Here is a 13,897-nt window from a genome sequence, read left to right as displayed (position 1 = left end):
TCCTTCCCCTGCCACGTCCACCAAGCCACCCCCATAGAAGCGGTAGTAAAAAAATTGCATTTCACCACTGATTTTACATTATAGTTTAGGTCTTTAGCTTTTTAAATATAAAAATAACCTGCTTCTTGCTTTTCATTAAACCATTCTAATCTCAATAAAGCATGCCCTTCATCTGTTGAAAGTAATGAGGTTTTAATTCTTGACAATAGTTATACATCATATACCAACCAGAAAGTTTTCTATTATGCTACAGGCTGAAGGTAAATCATTTCTCGCTTTATCTTGAACTGTTGAATCCTTGGTAGATGACTCCCACCCCCCTCTGTAGAATAGCAATACTTGTTAATAAATGCCTTTTTGGATTCTCTATCAATCAGACACATGCTTTTTTTTGTAGACCGAGAGATGGACGAGGCTTTTTAATGCTGCAAACGTATGCCTGCTTCCTGGGCTCTGATTTTCCATTTGTCACAAAAAGGAATGCACTGTATTGCTCTCAATATAATAGGGTTTTTTTCCTGAGCCGCTGATGCCTTTTCTACCTGAGAGTTGTTGCTAGGATACACAAATAACAGTAGGGCCATTTTATTACCAGCATTTATTTCAATCCCCCATCCCTAATTTTTGCATTGGGAAGGGGCAACTTCCTTCTTATCTCCTATTTCATTTCAAATGACTGCACCCAGATTTAGAAAGCTTTGACACTGCCAGCCAGCCATTTCAATCATTCTCGATGGGCTGGTCACACAGAGAATCCAAATGATTGTTCCTTATTTTATGTCGATTCAGCCTCATCCCTGCATGTGGTTTGTACCCATTCCTTCTTCTGAAAGTGCCTGTGAAAAGTAGGCTTCCTTTTTAAACCCAGCAAGCTCTTTTCTCTACAAATGCTCACATCCCATTATGATATTAAATATATATATATTACTAATAATCAGTGACGTGCGGTGAGGGTTATGGCTGGTGAGGCTGGTGACATCATCAGGAAGGCGGGGAATGGGACCACATGTGCAGGAGGCTGAGGCAGCCTCAGCCTCCAGCACACATGGTCCCATTCCCCACCTTCCTGAGTGAACATTAAGGGGACCGCGGAGTGCACTGATCCGCGTAGCGTTGCTTCCTACACCGGCGCCAGTCCCTTCCCCCCCCCACTCCTTCAAGGTCTCCCACCAACCCAAAGCCCGATCCCCAGCTCCCTCGGGTCTTCTGCATCCCCCTAACTCCTCCTGCACGGCTTCTTCAGCGTCGTCACCTCAGCGAAACCCTGCCTTGGCAGCCAGCAAAAGACCCGCCGGCTCCCGGGAATGGCCCCACATCAAACGAGAGCCTCACCTACAGGGCGGGCCTTTCCCGAGCCGCCGACTCCGAGAAAAAAATCGGGATGAGGGAGGGAGACACACAAAATGGGGGCAGGAGCTTCCCAGGGGTGTGGGAGAGGAGGAAGAAGAAGAAGAGCCCATCCAAGGTTTGCAGCTGCTGGCGCCCACAAACGCAGGCCCGTGGCGGTGGGTTGCTTTGCGTTTGCTTCCTAAAGACCCGAGAGGCGGCAGGCCAGCTGTGTGGTTGTCAAGCGGCTTCACCAATCGCTGCCCAGGAAAAGCGGCTCCGCGGGGCCCAGCGGCAAGGCTTGAGCGGGGTGAATGGGAAAGCAACGAAAGGGGCTGCACTTTCACCCCGCTCAAGCCTTGCCGCCTGCAGCCACCCCCCACCCTCGCTGCCCCTTTCGTTGCTTTCCCGCCCGCCCTCGCTGCCCCTTTCGTTGCTTTCCCATTCAGGCGGCTTCCCATGCAGGCGGCAAGGCTTGAGCGGGGTAAAAGCGCAGCTGCCTGAATGGGAAAGCAAGGAAAGGGGCAGCGAGGGCGGGCGGTGGCTGCAGGCAGCAAGGCTTGAGCGGGGTGAAAACGCAGCCCCTTTCGTTGCTTTCCCATTCAGGTGGCTGCGCTTCCCATTCCCATTTCCCATTCAGGCAGCTTCCCATGCAGGCGGCAAGGCTTGAGCCGGGCGAAAGCGCAGCCGCCTGAATGGGAAAGCAACGAAAGGGGCAGTGAGGGTGGGCGGTGGCTGCAGGCAGCAAGGCTTGAGTGGGGTGAAAGCGCAGCCCCTTTTGTTGCTTTCCCATTCAGGCGGCTGCGCTTTCACCCCGCTCAAGCCTTGCCACCTGCAGCCACTGCCCGCCCTCGCTGCCCCTTTCCTTGCTTTCCCATTCAGGCGGTTGCGCTTCTCATTCCCATTTCCCATTCAGGCGGCTTCCCATGCAGGCGTCAAGGCTTGAGCGGGGTGACAACGCAGCCGCCTGAATGGGAACGCAAGGAAAGGGGCAGCGAGGGCGGGCGGTGGCTGCATAGAGGAGCTCCGAGGAGCTGTGTTTCCCAGGCGTTGGTTGGTGGTAGCTGGACCGGAGCCCAAGTCAACATGAAGGGGACCTTTTCCCCCCATTTTTTTCTTTTTATGATGAGAGCGGTGAGGCTCTGCCTCCCCTGCCTCCACTGACCGCACGTCACTGCTAATAATACTGGGTGATAATATATTATTATGACAAATATAAGGGGAGAACACTCTCATTGCCTTGCTAGCTCATTTCAAGGCCTCTGTTTTCCAGCAGTTGCCTTTGGCACTTCTCAAGCAGGATATGATAGGAGTGGCCTTTATTTCTTATTTGAAAAATCCTTGGGCAGGTCTTATTTATATCTTCTTGTCTCTTTGCTGTCCTTGCTCAGGCGAGCATAGAGACTTCAGACATTGTTTCCTGTTAGTAACTGTTTTATTTGGCACTCCCCCCCCCCTTTCTTATGTAAAATGTTCCAAATGTCTTACTTCCAAACCTATTAACACAAAAACATCTCTCTAATAAATAAAATATCTGCTTATTACTTTAGGCATCATCAACTTCTCAGTCTTTTGGCCAATGTCAAGTGTAAGGTCTGTTCTTATCAATTGGATAATTGCACATTAGAAGGTTGACCTGGTGCCAGGTCTTTGTTGTTTTTAATGTTTTAACCTTTTAACCTGTTATAGTTTTAGTATGATTTTATATATTGTTTTAACTTTTGACTGAGAGTCACCCCATGTTTGATTAGATGATGGGCGGCTATATAAACGTTTTAAATAAATCAGCAAGCAGCAATTATGTGGCAAATAGGGTCAGACACAAAATATAAGTAATACTTGACTTACGGCCACAACTGAGATGAGAATTTCAATTGTTAAACAAAGTGGTTGTTAAGGAAGTCGCACCCAATTTTACAACCTTTTATGCTGGGGTTCTTAAATGAATCATGAATTGTGCACTCATTAAGTGAATGCAGCTACCCTCAGTGACTGCTTGTCGGAAGCTGGCTGGGAATGTCACAAGTGGTGATCCTGGGACGTTTCAGTGCTAAATACAAGCCAGTTGCTAATGTCACAAATGTTGATAACATGACAGTGGAGATGCTACAACAGTGGAAAATGTGAGGACCAGTTGTACATCTCTTTTTCGGTGCTGTTGTAACTTTGAATGGTTGCTAAACAAATTCAAATTTATTACAGTGCAAAAAGTTATCTCTACTTTTCAGAATGGTTAATTCCACTACCTCTGCCCCGGTTAAGTACCATACTTCATTTTCTGATGATGACCATTCATTTCACATTAATTCTTATATTTGCAGTTGGCATATATTTGTACAATATATATCTCATATAATGTCTCATATAATATATATCTCATATAATGTCTCACATAACGTCATGTATTAAATGTAAAAGGCCTGTTTCCACTGCAACTCTGGGTAATGTACAGAGATGGTATTCAGCCAGTTCTCTCTGGTTCAGGAGAATACCAGTAGCGGTGGCTGCGGGAGGCTCCACCCACCCACCCCAATGTAATGCACATGCATAGAAGGCAGTGCGCATGCGCAAACGCGATGCGAGCGAATGAAGTGAGCGCAAGCATGCACACTCACATTTGCAAACCGGTAGGGAAGGTAAGTGAATCCCACCGCTGGTAACATATTATATTAAACAACTTAGAAATACAGGTGAAAAAGCAACAGGTATCTGGACAAATAATCCACCAATCTAAAAACAGTCACTTCACAGCCCAAAGGCCATCACTCACCCACTCTGGAGAATAGCCAACTTTTAAGAGCTCTTTTGAATAAGGTCAAGGTGAGGGCCAATCAAATCTCTGGAGAGATATTATTTCAAATGGCAGGAACTGTGGTCAAGTTGACAATTTATTCTATAATATGAAATTTTCTTACTGACAGCTAATTTCTCTGAGAACTCAACAGATCCAGTTCTATAATTTGCAAGTACTGTATTTCTTCAGTGGAATTCACTATGGTGGGGACTTGCATGTTTGTCCAACCACCACATCACAGAATGTGTTCTGGGTGCCGTTTATGGCTTTTTACATTTTGTTTAGTCCAAAAAGTTGCTAGGGGTATTAGATTTATAGTGTCAGAAATAGAGGATACCAAGTTGCTTGTTGCCCTAAGCCATGGCTTTTTAAATTGGGATTTTGCACAACTAAGTAGTCAAGCACAATGACTCAATTTGCACAATGAGCCAAAATGAGATAAGCCACATTATGATCAAGTGTGATATGTTAATTTCAGCCACTGCTTATTTGACAGGTTATCAATCTTTCTGGAAATCTCTCTCTCTCTCTCTCTCTCTCTCTCTCTCTCTCTCTCTCTCACACACACACACACACACACACACACACACACACACACACACATACACATCAGCACGGGGTGTTTTTTTGCTCCCAGTCAGTGTTAATCCCTATTGTTCCCAGTCACTACAGTCATCTGGTTTGCCCCAAGTTAATGGGTGATAAATATACATCTTGAAGGTGCTTTTGGGTAAGGTTGGACATGGCAGAACAAAGAACATTTGCCAGGGCATACCTTGTTTCCCCGAAAATAAGACCACCCCAGATAATAAGCCCAATTGGGCTTTTGAGCGCATGTGCTAAAATAATCCCTCCCCAAAAAATAAGCTCCCCGAAAATAATGCAACATAGCAGCAGCCATGAGGTGACTGCGCTCGCTGCCTCCTGCACCTCAAAAATAATAAGCGCTTATTTTCGGGGAAACACGGTACTGTATTTGTGCAAATGAAGAATGTTTAAAATGCAAGCTTACTGTTATGATCATTTTTATTTTACACTCAGAAAAATGCAAGGGGGAAAATGAAATTCTGGCAGAAGTATGATTTTTAGCAAACCCAGAATGGAATTTCATGGATTTAAGTAAAGACCTTCTACGTTCCATGTGAACTTAGGAGAAAAGAATTGCTACAGCAGTATTTCAAGGCACTAAAACAAAACTTTTAAAGAAAACATCATTTTCGTACAAATAAGTGTGTTTCTCATTTCAAGTAGGAATTTCATCTTGCAAATTACAGTACAAGGAGAGCTGATCTATCAGATATCAAGACTTGATGGAACGAAAATCTCCTACATTCTTTCCAGGGAGTTCTATTTCAGAATGATGGAAGGTAATTTACTTTAGACATCCTATTCAGCAATTGGCAGGAGTTTGGAGAAATACTCATGGGTGATGTATAGTGACTCTTCTTGCATTTATTTAATTAGTATGCATTAATCCTTGACTTTTATCCAACCATCTCTCTGTAGCTTCTCTGACTACCTGTTCCTTTTTTTAAAAAAAAGTTTATTTTATTTTATTTATACAATCATATAGTCTTTGCAGCACATTTTACATCTTTTACATATTCATTGTGTTTCCTTTATCAATACATATAGATTTTATATAACTATATCCATATCTATATACATATTTTACACATTTTATTTCATACTTGCTATATACATTTGATCCTCTCATATTTATTATTTCATCTACAATCTATCTTGTATTTCCCCCTCTTATTGATTCTGTGGTTTTGTATTTGTTTTTTAGTTTCTTGATCTTTCTTCTTCTCTTTATTACTATCCTGTTTTTCCCCCTCTTTCCTCTAACCAATTATACCATAAGTCCCATACTAAGTAGTACTCTGATTCCTCTTTGTCTTTTAGCTCTTTTGTTCCTATTCAGGCTCAAAGGAAGACACCTAGGGTTTTAGTATCATCCTCAAATCTGTATATTATGGTGTTCTCTGTATCAAATGGCTTTCCATTTTGGGTTTATCTGAAGCAGTGACGTGCGGTGAGGTTTATGGCTGGTGAGGCTGGTGACATCATCAGGAAGGCGGGGAATGGGACCACGTGTGCTGGAGGCTGAGGCTGCCTCAGCTTCCAGCACACGTGATCCTATTCCCTGCCTTCCTGAGCGTGCTATGCTGGCTCGCGCTCCGCAGCCCTCAAAAGCGACTGGGGAACGCCGAGAACCTTCCTGGAAGGTTCTCGTCGTTCCCCAGTCGCTTTCGTGGCTTCGTCATCCAGGAGCGCCGACAACATTTCTGCCGGGCGGATGCAACAGTAAAAATAAAAATATGGTTTTCTGCCTGCATGGTCTTCTGTGATAAGCCGAAGGACAGAAAGAGGGAGTAGTGACCTTCCTCCCATATTTAGTCATACCAGGGGTTGTAACATAAATACATTATATATATATATATATATATATATATATATATATATATATATATATATATATATATATATATATATATATATATAATATAATATAATATAATATAATATAATATACTATTATTTCATGAAGAGAGGTGAGGCTCTGCCTCCCTTGCCTCCCCTGACCGCACGTCCCTGATCTGAAGCACCCCCAACTTCCAATTTCAGCTCAGTAGAGTTATGTACTAAAACATTAAAACAAACTAAACAAACACCCAACTTGTCATTATAATTAAAAAACAAAACACAGTTGACAAGCATGTTGGATGGTTATTACTTGCAGGCATGAAGAGAAACCTGACTGCTGTTAAAATAACAGATAAATTTAAAGGCATAAGAAACTCAGGCTGGTGAAGAAAGCAATTGATGTGATAAATAAAAACAATGTTGTCCTTTTTAACTTAATCCCTGCTGTCGCTGGAAATACAGTTGATATTGCTGTCATTAGTAGTGGGAGTAAACAAGTATTATTGCTCAACATCCCATGCGGCTTGAAACAAGATCTTTTCCAGGCAAATAGATTGCCTTCTAATAATAGGTCTGGTTGTTGTGGGCTGCAATCTGGAAAATATGTGTATATGCAAAATCCTTAATGGGGCTGATGATTCAGTAGCTGTGGCTTCATTTCGGAGACTTTGCTAGGCTCCTTGTTTTCACTAGTCTTCTTCCACTCAAAGTCTTAGCGAAGGCCCTTAATGAATTAGAAAAGAAGACGTGAATAGAAGTGGACATTGTTGCTGCTTGAAGAAAGAAAGAAAACACTACATGAATACTTCCCATTTCATAAAATCAAGTGACACTGGCTGTTTCTGTTTCTGCTGGGAGAGGCTTAGTTTCATTAATTCTGCCATTCTATCCATTTGACACATCTGACCATTTAGCATGCACCACTGTTTTTCAATCCAACCAAACTTTCTGGCTTGAGTGACAGCCCCATATAGAGCGAATTATAGTAATCTTATCAAGCGTTGGTAGGAGCATGAGTGATTGTCTTAAGTGCATTCTATTCAAGCTGAGGCTGCAATCTGTTCACCAACTAAAGCTGTGCAAAAGCACTCCTGGTCACAGTTTCCTCTCAAGTACCCTATATCGGAGGTCAACAAGTCACCAACAGGTTTGCCATTCAGTTGACAAGAAGCTTTTCTGTGTTTCCAATCTGTGCTGTCAATTTTTTTGCTGTAGTGTAAAAGGGAATCTGGAGAGATGTAAAAAAGAGCGGGCAGTGGTGAGATTCAATTTTTGAAGTTAAGGTTTTTCTCTTATGGTATAGAAGACACAATCCCAAAGGCTGCATTTGTTTTTCCCACCCCAAAATGTTTATTGTGCAGAATTAAATTCCCATTTCTTACTTCTAAAATGAATGCTAACTCTATGTTTACATTTTCTTAATTGTATTATTCTACTGGCCTCCTGTTACTATAAGCTTAAAACTGTTTTAATTACTTAATTGATGGGTTTCAATCACCATGCTCCTATTTCTCTATTTGTAGCATCATCTTTTCTGATTTCAACTATATCTTAGCTTTTAAATCCTTCCATTTTTTCCTTCAGCCGTGTGCATGCATTTTCTTAATTGTATTATTCTACTGGCCTCCTGTTACTATAAGCTTAAAACTGTTTTAATTACTTAATTGATGGGTTTCAATCACCATGCTCCTATTTCTCTATTTGTAGCATCATCTTTTCTGATTTCAACTATATCTTAGCTTTTAAATCCTTCCATTTTTTCCTTCAGCCGTGTGCATGCATGCAAAAACGCTCTATCACTCTCTCCTCTGTAGACTTGCAAATGGTCTTTTCTCTGCTCTCCATCACAGCGCTCACAGCTCCAGCTGTTTCTGGAATAGATTTGTGGAGCTCTGCCTTGAGGCTGCTGCAGGCGGTAGGCTTTGGTTTTTGATTTGCAGGCTTATTTGGGCCAGCAAACTCCGGTCGGTCTCTTTTTCCTCCACAGTCTCTCGGCTCTGCTTCTTGGTCATTCTCACACTTTCACACAATGAAGCTGTCTCTTGCGCTCCTCTAAGAGTCCCACTGAGGTTCTTCACTTTAGATTGAAGGTTTCTTTTTCGCACATCGCTGCTGGGGTTTGGTTTTTTTTTTGCTTTGACTCTTTTCTTCATGCACTACACCCAGGCTTGCTTTCAGTTCCCTTTTCTAAGATAAACTTTTGGGTGGGACTGTTTTAATCCTCCTTCCCAGACAGTACAAAAACTCTGGATCCCAGAAGGGAAAAAATGCTTCTGTACTCCGATACCCTGTTTCCCCTAAAATAATCCCTCCCCTGAAAATAATCCCTCCCCGAAAATATTTAAATGCATGCACAGACGATCCCTGCCATTTCCTGGGGGGCAAAATGTCCCACATGCCCGCATGCACCTGCCATATATATATGCTGGTTTTGTTGTATTCGGGTCTTTTCCCGTGTAAGGTTGAGATTGTCTTTGCAACGTTTCGGCAGGATCACACCTGCCATCTTCAAGCTGTGGGCTTAAAATGGGAACGGAGCTGCCGTCTTTCTGTAAGTCTTGGTGGGAGGGGATGGGGTGGTGGCTTTGTTTCAGTAAGTGGAATGATTGGTTGTGTGGTTGTATCATGATTGGTAGATTGGTGCTGATTGGTGCAGGTTGTGTGTGCATTGTTGTTTTGTATTTTAACGGCTTGGGTGGTGGGTGGTGTTCGTTTGTTGGCTAGGGCTGGTTTCCAGATGTTTGGTAGGCGGGAGGTATCATCACGTTTGTTCATGCTGTGGGGGTGTTTCTCTATTTCGATGGCTTCCATGATTATTCTCTTGTGGAGGTGTTCTGTTTTGGAGATTAACCTGGCTCCTTCAAAGTTGATTTCGTGTCCTGTAGCTTTAAGGTGCTGGAAAAGGGAAGAAGTTTTTTCTTTTTTTCTTACTGCATTTTTGTGTTCTGTGATGCGTGCATTTATTCTCCTGTTTGTTTGTCCTATGTATATTGCTGGGCAGATTTTGCATGGTATTTCGTAGACTCCTTGGTTTTCTAGCTGGATTTTGTCTTTGGGGTTTCTTAAGATGTTGGCTATTTTTTGGTCAGTGGTGAAGGCTGTCCTGATATTGTGCTTGTGGAGAATTTTGCTGATTTTATCTGTGGTGCCTTTGATGTAAGGGAGGAGGGCGATGCCATTTTCCTGTTCTGTATCTTGGTTTTTTGGGGGAGTCTCCTTTTGGATTAGGTTGGTGATTGTTTTTCTTTGGAATCCATTGGAGATTAATACATTTGTGAGTTTGTGTAATTCAGTTTTCAGGTGGTCTTTGTCGGCTAGGCGTTTGGTTCTGGAGATGAGGGTCTTGGCTACAGAGTTGATCTGTGCAGGGTGGTGATGGGATTGTGCAACCCAATGGCTCCCTAGGACACACCATCTACCAGAAAAAAACACACACCAACCGCTACTTAAATGCACAATCCCATCACCACCCTGCACAGATCAACTCTGTAGCCAAGACCCTCATCTCCAGAACCAAACGCCTAGCCGACAAAGACCACCTGAAAACTGAATTACACAAACTCACAAATGTATTAATCTCCAATGGATTCCAAAGAAAAACAATCACCAACCTAATCCAAAAGGAGACTCCCCCAAAAAACCAAGATACAGAACAGGAAAATGGCATCGCCCTCCTCCCTTACATCAAAGGCACCACAGATAAAATCAGCAAAATTCTCCACAAGCACAATATCAGGACAGCCTTCACCACTGACCAAAAAATAGCCAACATCTTAAGAAACCCCAAAGACAAAATCCAGCTAGAAAACCAAGGAGTCTACGAAATACCATGCAAAATCTGCCCAGCAATATACATAGGACAAACAAACAGGAGAATAAATGCACGCATCACAGAACACAAAAATGCAGTAAGAAAAAAAGAAAAAACTTCTTCCCTTTTCCAGCACCTTAAAGCTATAGGACACGAAATCAACTTTGAAGGAGCCAGGTTAATCTCCAAAACAGAACACCTCCACAAGAGAATAATCATGGAAGCCATCGAAATAGAGAAACACCCCCACAGCATGAACAAACGTGATGATACCTCCCGCCTACCAAACATCTGGAAACCAGCCCTAGCCAACAAACGAACACCACCCACCACCCAAGCCGTTAAAATACAAAACAACAATGCACACACAACCTGCACCAATCAGCACCAATCTACCAATCATGATACAACCACACAACCAATCATTCCACTTACTGAAACAAAGCCACCACCCCATCCCCTCCCACCAAGACTTACAGAAAGACGGCAGCTCCGTTCCCATTTTAAGCCCACAGCTTGAAGATGGCAGGTGTGATCCTGCCGAAACGTTGCAAAGACAATCTCAACCTTACACGGGAAAAGACCCGAATACAACAAAACCAGCATACCTACACCCGTGAAAATCTACGAAAACAAACATATATATATATATATATATATATATATATATATATATATATATATATATATATATATATATATATATATATATATATATATATATATATATATATATATATACACACACACACACACACACACACACACACACACACATACATACATACATACACACACACACACACACATACACATACATATATATATAAATACATACACATACATACATACATACACACACATATATACATATATATGGTTTTGGGGTTGAGTATCACCTCTACGCTGATGATACTCAGCTGTATATTTCAACTCCAAACCACCCCAACGAGGCTGTCGAAGTAATGTCCCGGTGTTTGGAGGCCGTCGGGGTCTGGATGGAGGACAACAGACTTAAACTCAACCCCTCCAAGACTGAGTGGCTGTGGCTACCGGCACCTCGATTCAGCCAGCTGATTCCATCGCTGGCCATAGGGGGCGAGCAGTTGCCCCCTGTGGAACGGGCGCGCAATTTGGGCGTCCTCCTTGATGCCCGGCTGTCAATGGATGACCATGTGGCGGCCGTGGCAAGGGGGGCGTTCCACCAGGTTCGCCTGGTGCGCCAATTGCGCCCCCTACTGGACCGGGATGCCCTACGCACGGTCACTCATGCGCTGGTGACGTCCCGCCTGGATTACTGCAACGCTCTCTACATGGGGCTGCCCTTGGGACGCGCCCGGAGACTGCAGTTAGTTCAGAATGCAGCCGCGCGGGCTGTGATGGGGAGTACGAGGTACTCCCACGTAACACCTCTCCTGCGCGAGCTGCATTGGCTACCTGTGGTTTTCCGGGTGCGTTTCAAGGTGCTGATTACCATCTTTAAAGCGCTCTATGGCACGGGACCTAGTTACTTGCGGGATCGCATCCTCCCACATACATCCCTGCGGCCAATACGCTCACACAGGGAGGGACTTCTCCTGGTGCCATCCACTGGACAATGCCGGCGGGCGACACCGAGGAGTAGGGCCTTCTCTGTGATGGGCCCAACCCTCTGGAATGACCTCCCCCCCGACATTAGAACCACTTCTGACCTCCGCTCCTTCCGGCAAAAACTGAAGACCCACCTGTTCCGATTAGCAGGCCTGGCATAATTCAACTGTCCCTCCTGGCAAACGCACTATATCTGGTTATTTTAGGGGTTTTTTAATTCACTGTATTTGTTTTTAGGGGTTTGAACTTATTTTAATCTGCTTTGTACAGTTCTTTTAATGTCATTCTTACCTCCTCCATGTCAACTGTCAACTGTACATACTTAATTTTATTGTATCTGATATATTTTGTATGAACTGTACACCGCCCCGAGTCCCTTTCGGGAGAGGGGGCGGTCTAGAAGCATTAAATTAAATTAAATTAAAATTAAATATATACATACATAATACATACATACATACATATATATGTTGCATTTGTGCTGATAAATAAAGGGAGACTAGTATAGATCTATTTCAAGCTATACTAGACTCCATTTATTTATTTATTTATTTATTTATTTATTTATTTATTTATCAGCACAAATGCAACACAAATGTAACAAAGGCAACATAAAAAAAATGGCTTTCTGCCTGGCTGGCTCCTAAGGTGAGCCGAAAGACAGAAAAGGGAAGCAGTATGCTCTCTCCCATATTTGGGCATACCAGGGGTTGTGACACAATACATACATACATACATACATACATACATACATACATACATACATACAGTCTTCAACTTATGATCATTCATGTAGCGACCGTTTGAAGTTCTGATGGCACTGAAAATGTGACTTATGACTAGTCCTCATGCTCATGACTATCGCAGCAACCCCACAATCATGTGATCAAAATTTGGTAACATTTTGTGTTTTGTGATGGTTGCAGCTTTCCTGGGTCACATGATTGCCATTTATAGCCATAAATTTTTTTATGTCATTTTTGTAATTAGGTCAATATATAAATGATACAGATCTCATGATACATGTTAGTTTACTTCATTTATGTAATTATCAAAATGATATAAATTGCTCCAAGTCATCATTTATGATCATACATGTGAGTCATGCTTTGCTATTTCAAAGATCAACAATAAAGTACACATTTATGTGTGTAAGCTCACCACATTTGTCAGAAGCTACACACCAAAAAGGTTGCAATGGGACATATGAAAATAACTTCAAGTTAACATGCACCCTGAATGAAAGAACCAGTTGCATAGTTATTTTTCATCATTGTTGTAACAATGGCTGATGTATGAGACAGTCACTAAACAAGGACTAGCTATATATATCTGCATTGGGCATGGGTGTTGCACATATATTAGAAGGGTGAGATATTGTGTTTCTCCGAAAATATGACCTACCCTAAAAGTAAGTCCTCCCTTGATTTTTACACATTTACATCCTAAATAATCCCTAATTAAGACTCCACCCACTCCAGGGTGCAGGGATAAAAGTTAAGCTAGGGTAGAGATGGGGGTGGAGCTACCCTACTACTTACCTTTGGAAAATTGCATCCAGGCCTCGCACACACCAACACCTGCCTTATCAGCCCATTTCTTCTGCAGCCGGCAAGACCGCCAAGGCTTTCCTGAAGGCCTCTGCAGATGATAACAGAGCTTTGGATGGATCCAGAGCTCTGTTATCAGCTGCAGAGGCCTTCAGGAAAGCCTTGCCAGCCACAGAAAAAAATCCTGAAGGCCTCTGACAGTGAAATGGAGGCCGGGCGTGACGCGCACAAGTGAGGTGAATCAGTGGATGACATCCAAAAATAAGACCTGGTGCCTTTTTGGTGGGAAAAAATATAAGACAGCATCTAATTTTTGGGGAAACACGATACATATTTTAATGTAAATAAACATATCTGCATATATTCCATACTAGAGCAATTCTGTCTTCCTATGTA

At 42.8% G+C, this 13,897-nt stretch overlaps 1 protein-coding gene across 1 annotated transcript in view; it reads left to right on the top strand.

Annotated features, from left to right (window-relative positions):
- Positions 1-13,485, top strand: part of TMEM267 (transmembrane protein 267) — a 437,091-nt gene extending 423,606 nt beyond the window's left edge. Inside the window, exon 4 of the transcript XR_014174246.1 lies at positions 13,433-13,485. The gene's annotated coding sequence lies outside the window, so the exon portion shown is untranslated. The remainder of the gene's footprint in view (positions 1-13,432) is intronic.
- Positions 13,486-13,897: the final 412 nt, after the last annotated feature.

Source organism: Natrix helvetica (assembly GCF_964273705.1).
Source record: "Natrix helvetica genome assembly, chromosome: 2".
NCBI classification, from domain to species: Eukaryota; Metazoa; Chordata; class Lepidosauria; order Squamata; family Natricidae; genus Natrix; species Natrix helvetica.
Note: the sequence above shows the minus strand (reverse complement) of the source record. Positions and strands in the feature narration are given on the sequence as shown.